The sequence below is a fragment of the Tympanuchus pallidicinctus genome, unplaced genomic scaffold, assembly GCF_026119805.1.
Source record: "Tympanuchus pallidicinctus isolate F22 unplaced genomic scaffold, pur_lepc_1.0 scaffold68, whole genome shotgun sequence".
Taxonomy (NCBI): domain Eukaryota; kingdom Metazoa; phylum Chordata; class Aves; order Galliformes; family Phasianidae; genus Tympanuchus; species Tympanuchus pallidicinctus.
In genome coordinates this window covers 133349-150664 of record NW_026294789.1, presented here as the reverse complement: position 1 = coordinate 150664, position 17316 = coordinate 133349, and the positions used below count along the sequence as shown (strand labels likewise).

The window sequence follows — 17316 nt, the reverse complement described above, 5'->3', positions numbered from 1 at the left end:
ACATTTACCAATTTTTTCAGAGACTGGGGGTAGTATTTGTGAAAATTTTTCAAAATGAAATGAAGTCCGAAAATAAATCTAGAGGTATTATTTAGTGAAATACAAGTTTAAATTAACATCTCTGTATCTTTCTACCTCTATCATCATTCCACTGGTATTTATTTGTAATATGGTACCCTTGTCTCCCTAATACGGGAGGGAGAGAAGGTTCTTTTAATATACATATGCCTGATGGCGAGATTAGGGGACGATGGGCGACATGTTAGCCCAACCAGGTTACTACAAATCCTAGTTGTTTAAGGAGATGGGGAAGGGAAGGTGGGTGATAAAGACAGGAAATAAAAGCAAGGAGTCTTTGCAGAAAGCAGGAGAGAGAGAGTCACCACTAGATTTGGTTCATAGTTCAGACACTGATCTTCAGAAGTGGTGGGTTGTCAAGGGTTGTTGTTTGGTTGATAATGACAGTGGCAACAGTACCAACTTCCATACATAAGTCCAAAGTGATCGAGTCAGCTCTCTTTGGAGTGGCAGCTTCTGGCTTTGGGATCTCAGCAGAAACTCCTTTGTTCCCATCTTCCACACCTTGTCAGCAAAGCAGAGGGAGCTGGGAGGTGCTCACCTGCATCCTGTTTTTCACAGTACGTGATGGTATAATTCCCCAGTCTCCCACACGAAGCTGGAGTTATTTGCTCACAGGCCAGATCTTCTGCTAGTAAAAGCTCCTGAGAACTCTCTTCTGAAGGCAAAGAGTTCCAAAGGAAATGCTTTCAAATGTCCACAAAGTTATGTTGATTGCCACACGGTGACACTCATCAGTCACCTCCTGGATAAGTCAGTTAGAGTCTTATCCCCAAAAATACCTCAAAAAGCAAGCCTGGAGCCAAGAAAAAAAAGAAGGGTTCAGACACTTGTGTATTGCCATACTTAACAAGAATACTCCTGCATAATTGTCAGTCACTGATAGTATTCCTGTTTTATGTACTAACTAGATAACAGAACTCTTGCAGAGAAATAATAGTATTAAAGTGCAAAGTCAGACACATAAATATTTGCAAATGCTACATTTAATATTTCCGAATGAAATGTTATTCATGTACTATTGAGGATCCATTATTGTACAGCCTTGAATCATAGAATCACTTGCTATTTTTCATCAAGACTTCATCTTAGGTACGGAATGTAAGTTGCTTACTTTAGTCAACAACTTTTCAATCTTTTACATTTTTCTGTTCTGTGAACAGCCCGATACCTTATTTACCGCATGGTATTCAAACTGCTTTGAAAACAGAATAGTTAGAATCATAGAATCACCAAGGTTGGAAAAGACCTAAAAGATCATCCAGTCCAACCGTTCGCCTATTGCCAATAGCTCCCACTAAACCATGTCCCTCAACACAGCATCCAGTCTTTCCTTGAACACCCCCAGGGTCGGTGATTCCACCACCTCCCTGGGCATCCATTCCAGTGCCTGACCACCCTTTCTGAACAGTAATACTTCCTGATGTCCAGCCTGAATCTCCCCTGTCGTAGCTTGAAACCATTTCCTCTGCTCCTATCACTGATGACACGAGAGCAGAGGCCGACCCCCAGCTCACTACAACCTCCCTTCAGGAAGTTATAGAGAGCAATGAGGTCTCCCCTGAGCCTCTTCTTCTCCAGGCTGAACATTCCCAGCTCCTTCAGCCTCTCCTCAGCCCTGTGTTCCAGACCCCTCACCAGCTTTGTTGCCCTCCTTTGAACACGTTCCAGGGCCTCGATGTCTTTCTTGCAGTGAGGGGCACAAAACTGGACACGGTACTTGAGGTGCGGCCTCACCAGTACAGGGGAACTCTCTGTTCCTGCTTGCAACGCTGTTTCTGATGCAAGCCAGGCTGCCATTGGCCTTCTTGGCCACCTGGGCACACTGCTGGCTCCTGTTCAGCCGAGCATCCATCAATACCCTCAGGTCCATTTCCTCTACGCAGTCCTCCAGCCACACCACCCCAAGCCTGCAGCGTCGCCTGGGGTTGTTGTGGCCGAAGTGCAGGACCCGGCATTTGGCCTTGTTGAAACTCATCCCATTGGCTTCAGCCCAGCTCTCCAGCCTGTCCAGATCCCTCTGCAGGGCCTCGCTACCCCCAGGCAGATCCACACTTCCAGCCAATTTGGTGTCATCTGCAAATTTACTGAGGGTGCACTCGATGCCCTCATTCAGGTCATCAATCAAGATATTGAAGAGGACAGGCCCCAGCACCGACCCCTGGGGAACACCACTCACAACCGGTCGCCAGTTGGATTTCACTCCATTCACCACCACTCTCTGAGCCCGGCCCTCCAGCCAGCTCCTCACCCAGCCGAGAGTGCACCCATCCAAGCCTCAGGCTGCCAGCTTCTGCAGGAGAATGCTGTGGGAGACAGTGCCAGAGGCTTTGCTGAAGTCTAGGTAGACCACATCAACAGCCTTTCCCTCATCCACCAGACGGGTCACTAGATCATAGAATGAGATCAGGTTGGTTAAACAGGACCTGCCCTTCATGAACCCATGCTGGCTAGGCCTGATCCCCCACTCATCCTGCACATGCCGTGTGATCTGCTCCATAACCTTCCCTGGCATCGAGGTCAGGCTAACAGGCTTGTAGTTCCCCAGATCCTCCTTTACGACCTTTCTTGAAAATGGGAGTCACATTGGCAAGCCTCCAGTCTTCTGGGACCTCACCAGTCAACAAGGAGCGCTGACAGATGATGGAAAGCGGCTCGGCTCTCACCTCCGCCAGTTCCCTCAGCACTCTCGGGTGGATCTCATCTGGCCCCATCGACTTGTGGCAGTCCAGTTGGAGCAGGAGGTCTCTGACTGTTTCCTCCAGAATCACGGGGGGGTTAGTGCGCTCCCCAGCCGAGATTACCAGGTCAGAGAGAGGAGCATCCTGAGGATAACTGGTCTGACTTTTAAAGACAGACGTAAAGAAGGCATTCAGAACCTCTGCCTTTTCCTTATCCTCAGTGCTCACATTCCCAGCCTCATCCAGCAAAGAGTGGATGATATCTGGACCCTGTAGCCCCACATCCCTCCATAGCCCACCTTACACCCCCATTCAGCCCCCCATAGCCCCTCCCAACCCCCCCCGTGCTCCCCATAGCACTGTTTCCCCATAACATCCTCACAGTCCTCTATTGCCCCAAATCCCCCATATCCCCCAATTCCCCACCACAGCCCACGATACATCCACACGCCTCCCTATACCTCACAGCTTTCTGTAGCCCCCACTCCCCCATATCCCTCCCCAGCTCTCAACAGCTCCCTCTCCCCCCTCTATTTCCCCATTATCCCCCTATATCTCTCCCACAGCTCCCTATCGCCTCATATCCACCCCATATTCACAGCCCGTCCCGTATTTATCCCACTTCCCCACATCCCATCCTGTCTGCATCCGCATCCCAGTCCCACTCCCAGCCCCTCACCCCGCATGAAGCCAGGTTATGGCTGCCCAGGCGTCCCCTGTCCCGGTGCCGCTCACCGTTCCCCCAGCTCCGGCGCCTCTGTCCTCAGCACCGCGGCGCTCGTGCCGCGGTTCCATCTGGGTGCTTCCGGGCAGCTCCGGCGCACAGCAGCGGTGTCGCGCCGGGCGACCCGGGCTGCGGGAGTAGCAGCGCCTGAGGGGAAAGCGGGGCGGATCCGACCCGGCTGCTAACGGCCGTTCCCGCGCGCCGCGCCTCAGCCAATGGGAGCCGGCGGCGCTGCCACTGACCAATGGGAGCCCGGAGGCAGGACAGAGCTGCACCGGACCAATGAGAGCCCGGGGGCAGGGAGGTGCGGGGCCGTTGATAGGAGGAGCACTGGCATGGGGCGGGGCGGTGATGGGGGCGGGACTTCAGTGTGTGCCCTATTGCTATAGGGGGTGGGAGATGGGATTGGGATTGACAGGTGGGAGATGGGGATGGGATGTGGGATTAGGATGTGAAATTTAGGATTGGGATGTGGGATATGGGATGGTTATGGAATGGGAGATCGGTAATTGGAATATATATGGGATGGGCCTTGGGTATGGGATTAGGTTGGGATGGATGTGGGATCAACAGGGGAAGAGTGTGGGATGGACTGGGGAAGAATATGGGGCCGGGGTGATAATGGGATGGATAAGTGTATGGGGACTGCTGAACCACAGCCTGAACCTCTGACCGGGCACCTGAGGCCAGCCCTGAGTCAGCCATGGGAGCACAGGTGAAGGCAATTCATCTGCGCTGCTGGGAGTGGTGGAGCCTGGCTGCACCCCTCCGAGACCCATTTAAGAGCTGACTGCCAGGGGAGAAGGATCCGTTCTGGTGATCCGCTCCACTGGAGTTTACCACATGAGCCTAAGGTAGGGTGAGTGTCCTTCTTTTCTGTTCTAGTATAACTGCATAAGCTGAGCTCTCGGGTATGCTGTGTCATCTGTATATTCATTGATTGTATGATAATGTATGGAATGGATGTGGGGATATGGATTTAGGATGGATATGGGATAGAAGATGGGGATAGGATGTGGGGGTATAGATATGGGATGGAATCAAGATGGTTATGGGGTGGATATGATGGATAGGGGATGGGATTGCTATGAGATGGGGTTGTAGTGGTTATGGGGCCATAGGGGCTATGGGGCCAGAATGCTGTAGTGACATCTGTCTGCAAAGTTCCCCCTGCAGTGTGAGATGTGGAAAAGGCATCTCCTCCTTGGGATGGGACTGCCCCAAAGAAGCCGTTGGGGGGGCTGCAGCCGTATGTCTCAGTTTGGAGAGCTGGGAGCTGGCCAAAGGGGCAAGAAGGACATGAATGCTTCTGTAGGGAAATAACTGTCATAAGGTTTGGTGGGCAGGAAGCTTCTGTTTCTCTAAGTGGACGAGAAGAGAACAAACCGATCCCATTGAGACTGGGGAAGGGACTGGAGCTTGGCTGCTGTGGTGCTGTGGGGCAATGAACCAGGAACGGAGCTGGGATGGACTTGCTGTTGATGGTTGTTGTGGCCCAAGTGCAGGACCCGGCCTTTTGTCCTGTTGAACCTCATCCCGTTGGCTCAGCCCAGCCATCCAGCCTGTCCAGATCCCTCTGCAGGGCCTTGCTGCCCCTGGGCAGATCCACGCTTCCAGCCAACTTGGTGTCACTGGAACTCTTCAAGCAGATTTTGCAGCTGTTCCATTTTCAACGATAACAGCAGCTCAGTGGATTACACCCATTGATCTCTTCCTGTAAATCCTGTATTTTATGCTTTGGTTTTCCCCTCTCCTGGCAGGCAGGTTTCAGACAAACTTCCATCCAACATTTGGCGGATTAGACCTCTATCTTTTCCATCCCGTTGAACCTCCAGCATCAGCCACCTGCTTTCCTACCTCTTCCTGCTTATGCCAGTAGTCCTAAGCTAAAACCTCAGGGAACACAGGCTTTGTTTGGACATCACGTTTTTGTAAGCATTGGGCGACTTTGCTCATCATCCTGCCACCCTGCTAGTTTGGCATGGCAGGAAATGGCAAATCTGTTTTGCTCAGTTCTGTTTAGCAGTAGTTTAAGGAATAGGTGAAAAATTAAGCAGGGACCTGATGACAGATTTGCAGATGACAAGATTCACACTCGCTCACTGACGGGACATCCCGTATCAAACCATGAGAGTGCAGATACTCTTACGTGTGAACACACACGCAACCACGCAAAAGTGTGGACAAGTGAACTATCTCAGCACCTACTGCTGTGAAACGAATGCGTGTCGTTAAAACAGGTAAGGAAGGAAGGAGGTGGATGGAAGAAGAGCAAGCTGGCTTCTGCTTACAATTTGCCTCCACCTGTTTACAGCAAATACAACAGGCCGCCATTCCTCCTCAGGTCGTAATCCAGGCTGACTCCAGTGGGCTGACTTTGCCCTGCCCTCCATTGGCGGACTCGAGGATTTGGCAGTACCTGGGAGGCATCCCTACCAGAGGAGATGCCCATCACAACCTCCACCACCTCTCTGGGCAACCCGTCCCGGTGCTCCCCCACCCTTACCATAACAAAGGTTTTCCACATGCCTGCATGGCACTTCCCGAGTTCAAGTTCTAGGCCGCTGCTCGCTGTCCCACCGCTGCACACCACCGAGAAGAGCCTGGCTTCATCCATGTTCTTCCCACCTGCCCTCAGGTACTGGTCAATGTTCACACTCGCTAAGAATCTCTAACTGCAGGGTCTGAGATGATGGAGATCTGCCGGGTGCTTTTCCATACTGGCCCCCTTGGATGGCCAAACCTGGTTCTTTCCCCCAGCTGCACAAACCTGAGCACTTGCTGAACTCACACATTCCAAACTACCCCCATGGGCCGTGATTTGTGTCCAGATGCACCAGGCTGCCAGGAGACGACCGACTCCAGGATTGGCCCTGGGCAATGGGACACGAGGCAGAAGGCAGGGACAATCAGGGCATCCCCTAATGCCCTTATTCACTGCCGTTTGCTACCCAGGCGCAGGCAAGGGCGAGGTACAGAAGGAGAACCTTCACGTACTGGTCCTCCACCTTTTGTCCAAGTGCACCAAGCACTGGGAGGCCTGGCTGAAGGGGAGAACGTGGGGCGTGGGAGTTGCACCGCCACAGCTGATACAGGCACTCCAGCCGTTAGCTAAGGACTGCCCCAGCATGGAGAAACCTCTCCAGCATGGAGAATGATGGCTGAAATATAAACACAGGGAGGCTGACCTTCCCACAAACCCGCCAAGTCAAGCTCCGTGTGCTTTCCTTTTTGTTGGTAGATCTGCAGTTTCATCAGTTTTCCTCCAGTTTTCCAGGACCTTGGCTAAGGACATCCCCCTCCTACACCAGATCTATTTCCCATTTTTAGCGTGCTTCCAAGCCTGAATTTAGGAGTGGAAACTGAAGGCTCGCTGGTTAGCACCTCCCATCCCCACAGTCCCAATGAACTCACCCACTGCTGGCAGCCAGACGCTTTGGGGCAGGGCTCTGTTGACCAGCACCTTATCTCCAGATGGAGCTTGAGTGACTCTACTCATTTTTGTAAAGTTCATTCAGAGAGCATGCTTTTGAAAGAAAAGTGGAAAACTGCTGGCCCAGGCAAGCTGTCAGTTCTGATGGTGTCATCAAGCCCCTTCCCTGCAGGATGATCACAGAATTTGCCATGTGTGTATTTAAGCTCTGTTCCATCCTCCTCCGTGCTCTGCTTCTTAGGGCTGATGTACTGGACTCCCACGGTGCTGCTAACAATCTCAGTTTTGCAAGTCTTATGTTTCTTAGGGAAATGTCATGGAATGGATTATCCGCCATGTTCCGCTCTGCAGGTGCTCCGCTTCCTTCAACAAGCGGCACTTTTGATAAGTCACCTGTAAATATTCCACACAATCTATCCCAAGTTTACAGTCACTCACTCACCACAATATTTAGAAGCAGTTGAGGAAGTCACATGCAGTCTTCTTATGAGAATTAGAGCTCAAGGAGCTCAAGGGCTGCTCACTATGGAATAAGATGACCGACATAGAATTTGGCAAGACAGCAGACCCACAGAAGAGAAATCCCACAGTTTTGGGAAGGATGAGTCCCCTGGGTGCCATCTGTGTCTGCCCACCCATAAAGAGGCTCTGTGAGAAAGGCACTGGTGGGCAACTTGTAAAAATGACAAGCAGTGCTCTGTGGCAGTGATTAAATCTGACACCAAGATAAGCTGTGCCCGTGGGAGCACAGAAGGAGAGATCTTGCTATTATCTTTTACTTGGAACTCATCAGGCCATGCCTGCATTACAGCATCCAGTTTCAAGGCCTGCAAAAAGAGAGAAAAAGTATAGAAAAATAGGAGTGAAGTCAATGAAACTCCCAGGACTGGAACACTTGCCCTGGAAGGAGAGGTCTTAGGAGCAGGCTTTGACCAGCACGAGGCAAGGAGACAGAAAGAGAGAAAGAGAGGACTTTCACAGTACTGTATGGTGACGAGGTGAGAGACACTGGCCATAAGTTGAAAAAGTGTAGTTTCTAAGAGGTATCAGGAAAAAATGTGTTTCCCTGAGAGGACAGTGAAGGAAGGATTAGAAAAGATTACATAGTAAAGCTGTGGCACCTATCTGAATACGATTGTGCTTTCTGATGAAATGCTGATCTTCTGAGAGCTCAGGAAGGAAAGGAAGGAAGGAAACATCCCATGAACTCGTCAAAGGCCGAGGCCGTCTTTCAGAGCCTGTTTTGTATTTAGGTTTTACTTTCCCTTGTGGTGTGTCGCAGTGTTTTCAGAAATGTCCCTTTTAACTCTGACAGAGACTTGGTTGGTGCTTGCAAATTCTTTAAATAATAGTGAGAATGAAAGGTAAAGTTCAGATTACTTTGTAAATAACTGTAGGAAAATTGAATATGGAAGACAAGAGCTCAGTCTTGTTTCCAGGTATCAAAGCTTTTGCCGCATTTGGTATCTTCAGGAATAGTTTCTCAGAGCCCACTTCCACCCGCAGCACCGATTTTATGCCTGTGAAAGCCTGCTGAGTTCCAGTGAGCAGGTATTTCTTACACCTAGCTTAAAGCATAGCAGAGAATCCAATTGTAATTTCTTGCACAGAACGCATACATGTCCTCATTGCAGAGCTCCTATCGTTGTTCCCCAGCTCTGGGTGGTTTCATGTCCAATGAGATATTTCTTTTTTGTATCTCTTACACACTCCCTCATATTAATCTTGTAACAGAAACGACCAGGACCTCTTTGCACTTGACCTCTCTCTATCAATTTAACTACTTTGCAGTGTCTCTTCCAATAAGTTGTATTTTGTTGCTCATTCGGCATCTGAGTGAAGTAATTATCATCTTGTTTTCACATTGACAACTACGAGCTACGTGAAAAAGGCCTGCAAGTCAGTACGTGGATAGGTTATAATGAGGAGAAGGGACTCCATGGGGACATCTTTTCCAGCATCCCTTCTCTTGACAAAGCCTCCCTTACCCATCCCTGCTGCTTGGTGTGAGCAATTTTCTTTGAACCTCACTTTGTGGACTTCTGAAGTTCTGAGTTAGTTAATGACTTAATTTCCAGCATATGAGCAATATGCAATCTGTCACGTCACATCAGGCCTACAGAAATTAGTCCAGCACGAATGTTCTGATACCGTGATCTCTATAAGAGGAATATTTTTAAAGGATAACAGACATTCGGTAATACAAAATCTTACAGTTTTTTGTGCATCAGCCTGAGGAGAATTTAACACTGCTGGGAAATGCATCAAATACCTTCTCAGTTCAGAGCTATTTGTAGCATTTTTTGATTCAACGGTACTTCAGTTTCTCCACTGAATGTTTTCCTGCTGAAACATGAGAAGAGTGATTTGCTGTTGTTTTTTTCATCTGCACAGATCCCAAAAATCCACCTCTGCTTTCCCTCCCCTCCCCATCTCCTCCCCCCCCTTCTTCTCTCAATAATTATTTCATTTATTTCTGAATCGGATTCAGGCATCATTCTGTGATAACACAAACTCCATTTTAAAGAAATAAACACACCTGAGTTTCCGGTGGCTTTGCAATATGATCAGATGCTTCATCTCAGCATCTCCTTAAGTCACAGAGATCTCTGGAATGGCATAACAGATAAGGAAGTAGATGTAAGTATAAGAACAGTTGCTAATTACTCACAAGTAACTCCTGTTGTAAACATGGAACTGTTAAAAATAGAATAAAAACATGTGAATAAATTCTGAAATGCGACAACTGCATTTTTCCTTCTCTCTACCTTCTCCATAACTCCAAACAGGGAGTTGTACGTTCAGAAGAAGTCCTGACCGGGCTGCGAAAAAAGCCCCTTCCCTCGAAGGAAAGCTGGAGGGTGATGTCTCACGTTCCCAGCTGCGGAAAAGCACTGTGCGCTCACGGGTCGAAAGCGGCACTCGCGGTGAACCGCTCCGGAGCTCTGAGATCAGCAGCTGAGTGCAGAGTTCTCACTCAGTACAGACAGACACGGACCTGCTGGGGTGCGTCCATAAAAGGGCCACAGAAATATGCCCAGAGATGGAACACTGCTCTTACTAGGACAGGCTGAGAGAGCTGGGGAATGGAGAAGAGAAGGCTCTGGGGACACCTGAGAGCATCTCAGGGGGGCTATAAGAAAGGAGAGGACAGACTCTTTAGTAGGTTCTGCTGTGACAGGATTGGTCACAGGGAAATGGTTTCAAACTCAAGGAGGGGAGATTAAATTGGAAATGAGGAAGAAGTTGTTCACAGTAAGGGTGGTGAGGCACTGGCACAGACCAGAGGTGCTGGATGCCCCATCCCTGGAGACATTCTAGATCAGGCTGGACAGGGCTCTGAGCACCTGGTGGAGCTGCAGGTGCCCCTGTTCACTGCAGAGGAGTTGGACCAGATGACCTTTGAGGGTTCCTTCCATCTCAAACCATTCTGTGGTTCCATAGAGCCATGCAGGGTGTTTCACTGCTCACTGTGCACGATGCTCCCATGTGTGCTGCTCTCTGAGCAGCCCTTCTGCTGCAGGAGGCTGACACCGAGTGCTGCTGTCCCCACAGCTGGCCCACGCCTGCAGTGCTGGATGACACAGGGTGCAGCCATGAAAGGCATGAGTCCTGTCCCATGCTCTCAGCCAAACCGTTTGCTGCTGTGCTTTGCGGGTCCTCCCACAGCCCAGCACTGAGCAGGAGCCCTCCTTCTCCTCTGGGGCTGCCAGCACGACCATCTCTGCCTGTTTGACATTGCATGGAGTGGTGAGCAATGCCCTGGCCTACCAGCTGTTACGTCTGTTCCAAATGTACTCTGAAAACACCTTGGGAAATGCTTTGTACTCGCACACGCAGAGCCCAGTGCAGCACTTCCCCTCTGCTGCCTTGGTCCCACAGAGCTGGGTGCCTGTAGAGCCAGGGTTTGGACAGCAGGCTGTTTGTGCAAGGCAGTGCTCTCCCTCTCTACAGGCATCATCCTGCCTGAGTGCTCACCAGCAAAACACTGGGGCAGGAGCGAGGGAAAGCCGTGTTTTGTCCCCCAACAGCTGCCTGACACAGAGGCAATTAGCCGGGCACTAATCGGGTTAGGGCTCAAGGGTGTTCTGTGGGCAGCAGGGAGCGAGGTGCCCGCCTGCCCTCCGAGCTGAGAACAGCGTGGGCAGCAGGGAGCTCTGCCTCCCGCTATTCCTCTGCGCGCGTGCTGAAGTTTCCCCATCCCTTCTTTGCCCCCCACCTGCTGCTCCTCTGGGGAATAGAGAACCTGGCTGCCTTAGGCGGACCTGAGGGACGTCTATTGAAATGCGTTGCCCCATTAGCGCTTCGTTTTTATTAATTCGTCCTGGAAAGCGTTTACGGCCTCTTCCTAATTCTTCCTCTCAGGGAAAATACGGAAAAAATAGAACTCCACGAACAATTAGTAAAAGCGACAGCAGTGCCGTTAGGGGGATGTATTTGGGGGCGGGGGGAGAGATGTTCCAGGCAGGAACGTGCGAGCCTGGGGACGGCAAAGTCCCTCAAAGCGCAGGAGCGGTGCTCGACGCGCACCCATAGAAGCAGCGCGGAGGCAGCGCGCCGCTCGCCGCCCGTCACCGTCGCTCGGCGTCACACCGCACCGCGAGCGCTGCGGGGCCGGGAGGGCAGCGGTGCCGGGCGGATCCCCGCAGCGCTCCGCTCCCAGCGGGACGCGCCGCGCGGGCCCTCCCGCCGCGCCGGGCTCTCAATGCGCCGCAGACCCGCGGCGCTCCGCCGCTTTCCGCCCTGACTTCGGGGCCTCGCACCGCGCTAAGCGACGGCGGTGCCTTTGCGCTGCCCCCATCCACCACCTCCGCCCTCTGCTGCGTTCGGGAGGCGCCTCTCCAGCACTCGGAGGCGTCCGTGCGGGGACACTTCGCTCTCAGCACGCGGCCACGCGCACCCCACACGCCCGCCTCCGACAGCCGCTTTCCACGAGCACGGCGGACGCACGGCGGTCTCACGCGCGCACCTCCCCGCGAACTTCCCAAAGCCGGTGCGGCCCCCGCTGCTGTGCTTTTTCCCTTCCCCTCTCAGCAGATGTGGACCGGCACGGGCCGGGACGGTGGGGCCGCCTCCCGCCGCTCCTCCGGCGGTGCCGACGCCGCTGGAGCTCGGCGCTCCGGTCTGCTCCCTGCGGCCGCCCCGAGGGCTGCCGTGGCGCGGGCAGGTGGGTGCGCGGCCGGGCGGGCGGGGAAGTTGGAGCGGGAGCCCCGGTGGCGCCAGGGGAGGCCGGCTCCGGAGCCCCGAGGAAGTTGCGGGGTGCCGCGGTGCGGAGATTTGGAGGCTCCGCCGGGCGCGTCTCGGGGCTTTACGTAACGGCGGCGGGGCCGGGAGCGGTCGAGCGGCTCAGCCCGTCCCGCGCTGCGCGCCGCACTTCGCCGCCCATCAGCGCTTCCCATCCCCGGCAGCGGCGGGCGAAGAGCCGCTCCGCTCCGCGCTCCCCCCGGGTTCCCTTCCGGTTCCCCCCGGTTGCTCGGCGCACTGCGGGGATGCGGGGCTGCAGCTCCGCGGAGCCGGGCGGTGTCGCTGCACACCGGGCACGCGCCGAGCTCCCTAACCTCGGAGCAGCCGCTGCTCTGCACAAACCCAGCTTTGAATTGGCTGGCCGGGAAAACTTGTCCTGCTGCAGGAACGGGGTGCAGAGCTGGGGCAGCTGTGTGCTCGTGGGCGCGTAGGGATGGAATGCTGCTTCTGCGTTAGATGTGAAAAAGGGGGAATTGATCTGAAGAAGCAGAGCACAGTGTTTTTGTATTTTGTAACTTGTCCTTAGAAATAGTTGCTGTGAAAAGGCAGAAATAATGTATTGTTAGTAACGTGCTTTAGAAATACAGCTGCTGAATTGTGTGATTAATTAAGCTTGCAAAACTGCAATAGTTTTTAAATGATGCAAATAGTATAGGTATGGTATTATGGGCTAGAAAGCATACTGAGGGCTGTTCTGTTTGGATAAGAGACCCTCAGCAAAAGAGAAACAGACTTAACAAACATCAAAGGAGCCAGGGCCTCTACACAAGGTTGGCTTGCCTGGCTCTGTGGGTAGGCTGGGATGCAACAGGCAGGCATCAAGGCATCCCCCTTGTCCTCCTTCCAAGCTCATCTCTATGCAGGGACGAGCAGAAGTCCAGAAACTACGACCGAGTGTTGAGTGAGCAAGTGTGAGAAGTCACTCATAAGCGATGTGTGCTCAGCTGCAACAGCTGATGTTCATCCAGTATCCGTAGGTTCAGTTGAGTGTCCGGAAGATTGTGAACCTGAAGCACTCAGCCAATGAGGAACCAGGGGAGAAAGAGATCAGCATGGAATAATAGGGCATAAAGGATGTAAGGCTGTTTTCGGGGCGCTCTCCTGCCTGCAGGAGGCCTGGCCTTGCAATTGCAAAGAAAATCTGCTTTATCAGAAATACCGTCCTGATAAATTATTTGGGTATTTCCAACAAGGGCAAAGACAGGGATAGCCTTGGGGTGGTTGGTGGCAGAAGGATGTGCAAAGGATTGAGTTAATTGAAAAGCTGGCTTGATAGGGTTGTCCTGATGTGACAACAGAGGTGTCACAGAGGTGAGCATGTTTAATCCTGGAGTCTCTTCTCGTGGGTGCTGGAGCACACAGAGGTGGAGGTCAGCATGCAAGGCATTCTGAGGGCTGCGGACTGAGGGGCGTCTGAAGATGCGTTCTGGTGCCACAGATGGTGGTGACTGTACAGCTCTGGGGTTAGGAGAGGAAGAGTGGCTGCAATGCAGTATTCTGGGAGGCTGCACTGTCAGGACAGTCAGTTCTCAGCTCCAGTGACCCCAGGAAGCTGAAAGCATTGATGTAGGTGACAACTGCTGAGCTGCAGTCTGAGCTCAGTCTGTCAGCAACTAAAGAGCCAAATCAGTGACTGAAGGCATACTGTAGATATCCCAGAAGAAAGTTCTCCCCTTTGTCAGTTCTCAAGTCCACGGAAAGGGAACAAAATGCCTGCTCCAGGTAATTCACTGAAAGAGAGTAGAAAACAAGCAATACAGTTTCCACAATCACAGTTCGGTTAAGAAATATGTGAATATTTATCCTCAGAAGTACTTAAATATGTACTAATTAAAAAAAAAAAAAAAAAAGCCGAACGGATGAAGTGATGATTTCTAACCTTACAGACATTATCTGCCTCATTTTCTTCCTTAAAAAACAATTGGGAGGGGACAAAAAGGCCAGCTACAACTTATACACCAAAGAAAACACAAAACGTTTCCAGTATCTTCCTTAAGAAAGAAGTTGGAAACTGGATGTAGGCTTCAACATCTGGGAAGCCTCTGTTGAAGGAGCAAAGGGCTCGTTCATCTAATAAGAGCCATGGTTTCAGGACAGCAGCTACTGCCATTCCTTTCCATCCAAAGCTGTCGTTTTACTTTCACTGCACCTGTTTCATGCAGCCACCCATTCGTTCTGCAGTGCACTGAACGATGCAAAGAATTCAAATCAAGGGAAACAATCCAATCTTCTTAATTTCCTGATGTGAAATCTTTCCCAGTATCTTGGAATAGCACTGATCACCGATTGTGCACCAATTTTCTGGAGTTCAGAAAGTTAAAGTACAAAGGCAAAAACTTCTCTGGTGGCAGAAGTTTAATTGCAGTGCCATCTGCTGAGACTGACATCTCGAGGGAAGCAGCATCAATGCTTTCTCAGATGTACCCATGAACACCACACAGCTGTGATCTACCTGTCCACGGATCTGTAACGGCAGAAGTAGAACGTTTATAGCTAACTACACCAGAAAAGAAATGCTTGGCACTGCAGCGTAGCAGCCTTTCAAGGGACAGCTGAAAAGTCTACCAGCTTTAGAGGACAGTGATATTCTAGAACCAGTTGAAATGCACTACTTATTTCACTTGACAGAAGAGGAAGTGCTGTATCCTTATGTGCAATAAAGATCTTGGCTACAGCTGTAGCACCAGATTGAAACAATTACTGTCACCTCTGTTCTCCTTTATCACACAGAATCACAGAATTGTAGGGGTTGGAAGGGACCTCCAGAGATCATCGAGTCCAACCCCCTGCCAAAGCAGTTCCCTATAGCAGGTCGCACAGGTCGGCATCCAGGCAGGTCTTGAACATCTCCAGAGAAGGAGACTCCACCACCTCCCTGGCAGCCTGTTCCAGTGCTCCGTCACCTCACTGTAAAGAAGTTCTTGCGCACATTTGTGCGGAACTTCCTATGCTGCAGTTTCCAGCCATTTCCCCTTGTCCTGTCTCCACTCACCACTGAAAAGAGTCTGGCCTCGCCATTCTGCCCCCCACACCTTAGATATTTATAGACCTGGATCAGGTCCCCTCTCAGTCTTCTTTTCTCAAGGCTGAACAGACCCAGTTCACTCAGCCTTTCCTCATAGCAGAGATGCTCCAGGCCCTTCACCATCTTCGTGGCCCTCCGCTGGACTCTTTCCAAGAGATCCTTGTCTTTTTTGTACTGGGGAGCCCAGAACTGGACACAGTACTCCAGATGAGGCCTCACCAGGGCAGAGTAGAGGGGGAGGATTACCTCCTTCGACCTGCTGGACACGCTTTTTTAATGCACCCCAGGACGCCATTGGCCTTTTTGGCCACAAGGGCACACTGCTGGCTCATGGCAACCTGTCGTCCCCCAGGACACCCAGGTCCCTTTCCGCAGGGCTCCCCTCCAGCAGCTCATCCCCCAACCTGTACTGGTGCATGCAATTATTCCTCCCCAGATGCAAGACTCTACACTTGCTTTTGTTAAACCTCATCTGGTTTTTTTCTGCCCAGCTCTCCAGCCTGTCCAGGTCTTGCTGAATGGCAGCACAGCCTTCAGGCGTGTCAGCCAATCCTCCCAACTTCGTATCATCAGCAAACTCGCTGAGGGTGGCCATTATCCCCTCATCAAGGTCACTGATGAAGATGTTGAACAAGACCGGACCCAGCACCGACCCCTGAGGAACACCGCTGGTTACAGGCCTCCAACCGGACTCTGCACCACCAACAACCCTCTGTGCTCTGCCAGTCAGCCAGTTCTCAACCCACCTCACTGTCCACTCATCTATCCCATACTTCCTCAGCTTTGTTATAAGGATGTCGTGGGGGATCTCTCTGATTGGCTGGCCATCTCTCTGATTAAAATACATTGTATTAAAATGGCCACTTAAATGACCACATGAAATGAATAACAGCAAGGTTCGTTTTGGTTTCAGTGCATTTGGCTGTACAAGGAGGTATCATCCAGGTGAAACTCCCTTCACTAGGAAAGCATCACGGACACAATGGTATCATGGGAACTGCTGGGCTTTGTCCAGGTACACGCCTGGAAAAAAATAACAATGAAAGAAAACTAAAAGGAAAATGAAAAGGTCAAAAGTAATCGTAGAATCATAATAGAAAGAGTCAGTAGAACCCAGAGCTTACCTCATGTGTCTATTGTAAGCACACCCACTGTTGACAGAAACCTCACTGGCATAAAGGGACTTGTAAAGAAGAGCGCTGGTTTGGATTGGCTCTTTGCACAGCGGCTGGAAGAACTGTGCACATCTCCATTACTTCTCATGCCTGTGAAAGTCATTGTCTCGACATCGTTGCTGCCACTGCTGGTTCTGTATTGAACATGAGAACACATGAAACTCCCATTTACTCGGTTCCCCTAAGGATTAAATGTGAAATGGCAAATGGTTCAATCATGTATCACAATAGAATCTGTACAGAGGATACTACACCCTAGCCCACAAGCCTAACTTTAACCCAAACCCTGCCCTAAACATAACCCTAACCCTAACTCTAAACCTTACTCTAAGCCTAGCCACAACATTAATCTTAAACCTAATTCCAAACCCTAACCCTAAGCTCAACCCTAAATCTTACCATAAGTTTAACCCTCAATCAAACCCAATCCCTAACCCTAACACTACCCAAAATTAACCCCAAACTCTAACCCTAACCCTAACTCTAATGCAAACCTGAAACCTTGCTCTAAACCTTTCTGCAAATACTAACCCTCACACTAATATTAACCCAACCTGAACATCAACCCTAACCCTGACCCAGTCCCTAACCCAAAACAAACACTAACCCTAATCCTAACCTTAATCCTAACCCCAGCTGTATCCTAACCCTAAATGTAAACCTAGCACTGAACCTAACCCTAACCCTTACCCTCAAACTTAACCGAACCCTAACCCCAAGCATAACTCTAAAACTCAACACTAGCACCAAACTCTAACACTAACCCTAACCTAAGCTTTCACTGCCCCAAACCTAAAACTAACTCTAACCCTAACCAAGTCCAGCAAGCCCCCTTCTTCTCCATTTGTGGCCCAGCAAGCCCCCTTTCTTCTAGTTCAGGACCCAGCAAGCACCTTCTTGTTGCTTTGAGGCGCAGCACACCCACTTCTTTCTGGGTATGGACCAGCAAGCCCCTT

The 17316-nt window shown here is 51.0% G+C and overlaps 1 long non-coding RNA gene across 1 annotated transcript; it reads right to left on the bottom strand.

Annotated features, from left to right (window-relative positions):
• Positions 1-12648: 12648 nt before the first annotated feature.
• LOC128072066 (uncharacterized) lies at positions 12649-17080 on the bottom strand. The gene is made up of 2 exons (XR_008202071.1): positions 15932-17080; positions 12649-13890 (listed from the first exon to the last, which is right to left on the bottom strand). It is a non-coding gene; the product is annotated as an uncharacterized LOC128072066 (long non-coding RNA).
• Between the last annotated feature and the right edge of the window lie 236 nt (positions 17081-17316).